The sequence below is a fragment of the Eumetopias jubatus genome, unplaced genomic scaffold, assembly GCF_037043125.1.
Source record: "Eumetopias jubatus isolate StellerSeaLion01/CBP00866 unplaced genomic scaffold, mEumJub1_p1.0 scaffold_5, whole genome shotgun sequence".
In the NCBI taxonomy this organism is placed as follows: domain Eukaryota; kingdom Metazoa; phylum Chordata; class Mammalia; order Carnivora; family Otariidae; genus Eumetopias; species Eumetopias jubatus.
In genome coordinates, this window is record NW_028274811.1 from 45566429 (window position 1) to 45573246 (window position 6818).

Below are 6818 nucleotides of genomic sequence, written 5' to 3' on the forward strand. Positions count from 1 at the left end.
CTGAAAAAAAGAGTTGGTTATGTGATGTACAAAAGTTCCAATGTGTATAAAAGGATGCACGTAGAAACTAAGTAGCCAAAAGAGTTTACTGCCAGTTACTGATTTATTGCTTCTCAACTCCAAATCCACACTTTGCCCTACTCTGGACTCTGGAAACACCTCTCCCTAGCCAGCTGGTGCCACGTTAAGTGTTGTTGGTAGAATGCAAGACAGAAACAGCAAGGTATAGCAGAAGGAACACCCCTGCATTCTTCCTGGGTCTTCTGCCACCAATTTTGTGTGGGAGATGCCGTGGCACCCACCATCCAGGGAGTTTCACCAGCTCCCAATGAGGGCCACCAAATGAGTTTCACTGTCATCCCAGTAGACGCCTTGTTTGCCAACAGTACGTAGAAGACCCAGTAGAACCAACCTTCTGGCAAGTTTTGCCAAACCATAGTAGGCACTCCCCCACTCATGGCCCTGGACCAGTGGCACCCCAGAAGTACTGCTGGCCTCTGACACTTCAAGGAACTTCGCTATCCTGCAGGCCCCACACAGCCTAGCCCTCTCCAACAAGATCTGTATCTCGGCCTTGCAGTGAGGGTGAGTGACCCACTTCCAAATCTATTCCTTCCTTGAGTATCATCTCTCAGCTCTAGATGGAGTAGCTACATTTGCTATATCACGTGGTAGTTAACTACTTCTTACATTTGCTATTCCTATGTTCTTTAATCTACCCCTTCTGTACTTAAACATGATTTTCTAATTAATAATTCCTTGTATTAAATTTTCCCTGTTCAAAGAGCTGGGTGTGATTTTGGTCCATTTTCTGAACAATGACTAATATGGTCCCCTTCAGGAAAGAATCCCCCTTAAAAAAGTTCTAATTTTTTCCACAAATGAATCAATATCATGGAAACATTACGGCGCTTTAAACAGGATGTTTCACGTAGGAGATGTTCAATATTTAAAAATTTTTGACAGTTCGAATTTTTAAATTTGCCTTTTACAAGAGACTAATGCAACTGTAAAATAGTACAGTCACTTTGGAAAACACTGACAGTTCCTCAAAATGTTCGACATCCAGTTACCATATAATCCAAGAACTCTACTTCTAGGTAACATACCCAAGGAGATATCAAAGCTACACCACACAACTTGCTCACGAATGTTCATAGCAGCATTATTCATAATAGCCAAAAAGTGGAAACCATCCAAATATCCATCAAGTGATGAATAAAATGTGCTATATGCATACAATGGAATATTATTTCGCCATAAAAGGGAATGACATATTTACACATGCTTCAATATGGATGCACCTTGCAAGTTTTATGCTAACTGAAAGAAATCAGAGCCAGTCATCAGAGACCATATACTGCCACATATTGTAGGATTCCATTTGTATGAAATGTCTAGGGCAGACAGATCTATATAGACAGTTCATTAGCGGTTGCCTAGGGCTGGGGGAAGAGGAGTGAGCAGCAATGAGAGTGACTGCTAATGGATATGGGATTTCTTTTGGAGGTAATGGTAAATTATGGTAAAAATGGTAATCTAAAGTTAGATTGTTGTAATCTTTACACAATCCTGAAAAATATGCTAAAAACTGTGAACCGTACACTTCAAATAAATACAAATGCATGTAAGTTATGTCTTAATAAAGCGGTTTTGAAAACTCGCCTTTTAAGAGTGGCTTTAGTTCTTCTGACAGTATAGCTCATGAAATGTATCCAAGGAAAGCTAAAATAAAACCAAAAATTAAATCCAATAAATCACAAAATCTTTCATAATTTTTTTCAATGTCTTGGTTTCATCTGATTTGCTTTTAATAAAAATTGTTTTAAAAAACACCTGAGAGGAGAGTGGATGACTTTTCTCAGATGTTTTAGAAAAGGCTGTTTCATCTGATTGCCTGAAGGGTGTGTTTTAATGATTCTAAATCAATGTTAAAGATCAGGTCCACAATAGCCAAACTGTGGAAAGAGCCGAGATGCCCTTCAACAGGTGAATGGATAAAGATGTGGTCCATATATACAGTGAAATATTACTCAGCCATCAGAAAGGATGAATGCCCAACTTTTACATCAACATGGATGGGACTGGAGGAGATGATGCTAAGTGAAATAAGTCAAGTGAGAAAGTCAGTTATCATATGGTTTCACTTATTTGTGAAACATAAGGAACAGCATGGAGGACATTAGGAGAAGGAAGGGAAAAATGAGGGGGGGATATCGGAGGGGGAGACGAACCAGGAGAGACTATGGACTCTGAGAAACAAACTGAGGGTTCTAGAGGGGAGGGGGTTGGGGGGATGGGTTAGCCTGGTGATGGGTATTAAGGAGGGCACGTTCTGCATGGAGCACTGGGTGTCATACGCAAACAATGAATCGTGGATCCCTACATCAAAAACTAATGATGTATGGTGACTAATGTAACATAATAAAGTAAAATTAAAAACAGATCAGCTCTTAAGAGATAATAAGCAGGGACGTGTGACTGGAAAATGCCCAGGCTGTCCTTCCGGTTCCAGCTCTGCCAAGAGAGACTAGAGCTTTGGAAGTCACCCTCACCACCACCCTCACCACCCTGCTGCTGACTGAGGGTGTTGAGAGAGATGTCTCTGAAGATCTCTGTATCCCTAACATTCTGGGAGTCTGGGACTCTGTTCCGCAGACACTAATATTTTTGGATCAGTGACAGGAGGCAAAGGTCAATGTGGGTGAGAAGTAAGCAAATTTTGCAAACGGAAGTAAACTTATGTTGAATGCTGAAGTGTGATGGCCTAGACAAGCATCAAATATGTCTTGGGCCGTAGTCCCTCCAGGGTCACCAAGGCTACTCTTTACAGAGCCAGACAGCCAGCAAGGAGAGGCAAGATGCGAATCAGCAAATAAGTGGACTCTTCAGAACGCAGACCTTTGAGGGATGTTACAAAATTATTTTTCAACTTACCTGCTGTATTTGTTGCCCTTTTCCCTGAGTAGCTAATTCCTTTTTTTTTTAATAGAAGCTTCTGTAGTTATTCCTGGTTTAAAAAAAAATGGACAATTTTGAAATAATTAAATCCTTTATATAGTTTTCTTTCATATTACTCATCTATTCTTTCTCTCCCTGGGGATCTTGCAAAGCAATGCACTGCAGGAAAAGTACAGGAAAATGCAATTCCTTTCTCTTTCTCCTATTTCTTTTTTGTGTGCAATAAAAGAGTCCCCATAAGAGCTTTCCATCTTCACTCCAAATGTACAAGCTAAATCTAATTCTAATTGCTACTTATATTAGCTAATCTCACATTTTAAATCATGTGGATGACATTTTATCAAGGCCTTGAAAATGGCTTAAGCGATTTCTGTTTACTTCAATGAATTGTAAGCTAGCTGTTGCTCAAGGACTTTTAAAATTTTAATTTTACTCTCTCAAATTTCACCTCATTTATTTTCCCAGGTAGGCACAATGGTCATATGCTCACTGAATGAAAATCTTCTACCCACAAGATAAAAAGGGAACTAGACAACTTCCTTTGGATATAAAATATAAAAATGAATGAAATTATAAAATATAGGGATGCCTGGGTGGCTCGGTCAGTTAAGTGTCCAACTCTTGATTTCGGCTCAGATCATGACCTCAGGATAGTGAGATCAAGCCCCAAGTCAGGCTCTGTGCTCAGTGCGGAGTCTGCTTAACCCTCTCCCTCTGCTTCTCCCCCCTGCTTGGGTGCATACTCCCTAAAATAAATACATAAAATCTTAAAAAGAAATTACATAAATATGTATATAATATCCAGTATTAGCATACTTTTATATGTAGACTATAGGTGGAATTTGTATGTATCATGTAAAAGTATATAGAGAATACAAGGGTATATATAGAATATTTGATACAGATATAGATTATTAATTCCATGAGACAGAGATCTACAATTAAATACAAAGTAAATACTTTTCTTAAATAAGAAAATAGAACAAAGTACAAACTCGTAAGAGGTAATAAAGATCACGAGTGTTCTAAAATCTGGGAAAAAAATATTCTTATTAGCTGCCTGACACATTTCTAGAGTACTTTTATTCCTACAGTTTTAGCTGAATACTCACTGGGTGCCCTGTCCTATGACAACACTTTTGTTTGTTTTACAAAATATTTCATTAAGATCCATCTCTTTCGTCCATTGTATGTTCTGTTTGGTGGTCTGTCAGTACGATAGGATCATGATTCTGGAAAAAAGTCTTTAAACATTGTTGAATGAAATATTGCTTATCCTAACAAGTCCTAACAAAAAAGGGCAGGAAGTCACCCTCACCACCCTGCTGCTAACTGAGGGTGTTGAGAGATGTCTCTGAAGATCTCTGTATCCCTAACATTCTGGGAGTCTGGGACTCTGTTCCGCAGACGCTAATATTCTTGGGTCAGTGACAGGAGGCGAAGGTCAATGTGGGTGAGAAGTAAGCAAATTTTGCAAATGGAAGTAAACTTATGTTGAATGCTAAAGTGTGATGGCCTATTTATCAAAATCAATGACCTGGTCATAATGTAGCTACTGCTGACCTTCATGCCTTTCTGTTGACTGTACAAAGCGAGTTTTTCTATCCAGTCATATTCATTTTCCTTCTGCTTTTTCACTTCCTGCTTGAGAAGGTCCCAGTTCTCATAAACATCTGTATGTCTTGTCTTCATTTTTGTTAACTATAATTCTTGGTATCTTGTTTCTTGGCCCTATCTTCATGACTTTGAGCATTAGAGCTTTTAGTTTATATTGTGACATAGTAACTTTTTATTCTGAAGCTTCTGCTCCCTTCTTTTGTCCAATTTTTGGTTTTTGGCTTCCTCTAGGGATACTTCTTTCAGTCAATATTGAAGTAAGCTCTTTAATAACTTAAATAATGCAATATGTATCTTATATAACTTATACAACATAATTCATCTGAAATGGAAACATAACAAGAACAGGAGGAGTTGGCAAACTCTTTAATTGGTAAAGAGTCAGAGAGTAGGATTCGGTCCCCAGGCCAGAGTTAGCCAACCCTTAACCAGGAAGCAATTCAAATCCATTTTTATAGTGCTGCTATATTCTCCTGACCCACACAATTACTCCCACTACTTAATCTGCTCTCACAATTCTTACGTTGCATATTAGGGATTATTAGGAGTCTGGTCCCTTGAACAATTCTTTCTTCTATTTTACTGCATTGTTGGCCGTCGGTGTGCTATTTCCTCTGGAATCACTGGATTTTGGCAGCAGAGGGGACATGTGAAACACTAAAATAATCTAATACACTAGGAGGCTCAAAACATGTGAGTTCACATACACGCTATCTGTAGTATGGCCACGGGTTTGGATCTCACACAGAAAATCTGATAAATTCTATTTTGCACATTTCCTATCAAAGGAGAAAAAAAACACGTGGTGCCCTGGAAACTAAAAGCAGACAAATCATTGCTGAGAGGAGACAGTTTCCACTTTGACTAGAAATTAATGAAAACAATTTTACCAGTCTGGAAATTGGAATCGTTTTCCAAGACTGACTTCTGATTCTCTACATTTTAAACCTTGCTACTGGGCGTACATATTTCTTGCACTCTACTACATGTGATACATTTATATCATGATAAAAACTCTAATTCCATCCTTGCTTATTAATATGTTGTGTGGATGGACCCAGTGGACGTCAGCCATATCACTGGAAGCCATTCCAACACCAGGGTAACTAGCAATAGCTTAGCTCACCATACATATTAGTTTCATTTGCTGTTGTTACAAATTACCACACAGAAACTTAAAACAACACCTATTTATTCTCTTACAGTGCTAGAGATGTGAGATGTGAGGTCAATGTCACTGGACAAAAATCAAGGTGTCAGCAGGGCCACACTCCCTCCAGAGGCTATAGGGGACAATCTGTTCCTGACCTTTTCCAGCATTCTGTGATTTGGCAGACCTTTCCTCTGTCTTCAGAGTCAGCCATGGAGTATCTTGCTTCAGGGGTCGTTTTGCCTTATGTGTCAAATCCCCCTCTGTCTCCTGCTTATAAGAACCCCTGTGATTGCGTTTAAGGCCTACCCAGATAATCCAGGATAATCTTCCCATCTCAGGATGCCTAATTTAATCATATCTGCAGTCTCCTTTGCCATATAAGGTAACATTCATAGGTTACATCATTGGGGGTTATTATACAACCTATCCCATTATCTAAGCCATATATATAACATGTCTCACAAATAACCCAAATTATAGGTATATGTATAACTAATTCAATCTCCCATCAGCTTGATTCCAAAAATGCCAGGGGCCACATTACTACTGTAATCTGAAGGAAAATATGACCTAGAAGTCAGAGTAGAAAGGAACTCAAAACAGGACCATGTGAATGTGAGTGAAATCCTCTGACCAAAGCTTCAGTAGTTTCAAGTAAACCCTTCTCTAACCCATTATTTACCTCTTTGAGGGATTTTTTTGGGCTGCTTGCCCTCTTGGTAGTAAATGAGAAAGACTTCATTTGTCATCAAAGGCATCTCTATGGACATTTTCCAGCACTATCTTACTTATTTTTGTCTGTTTCGTTTTTTAAAGTTGAGATAATAGTCACATAATCTGAAATCAACCATTTTAATATGTACAATTGAGTCACTTTTAGGACATTCACAGCATTATGCCAACATCATCTCTATCTAGTTCCAAAACATTTCATCCCCCCTAAAGAAAACTCCATATTCATTAAGGAGGTACTCCACATTCTCCCTCTTAGCCCCTGGCAACTACTCATCTGCTGTCTCTCCAGATTGACCTATTCTGGATATTCCGTTTAAATGCAATCATATAGTATGTGAACTTTTATGTTTGG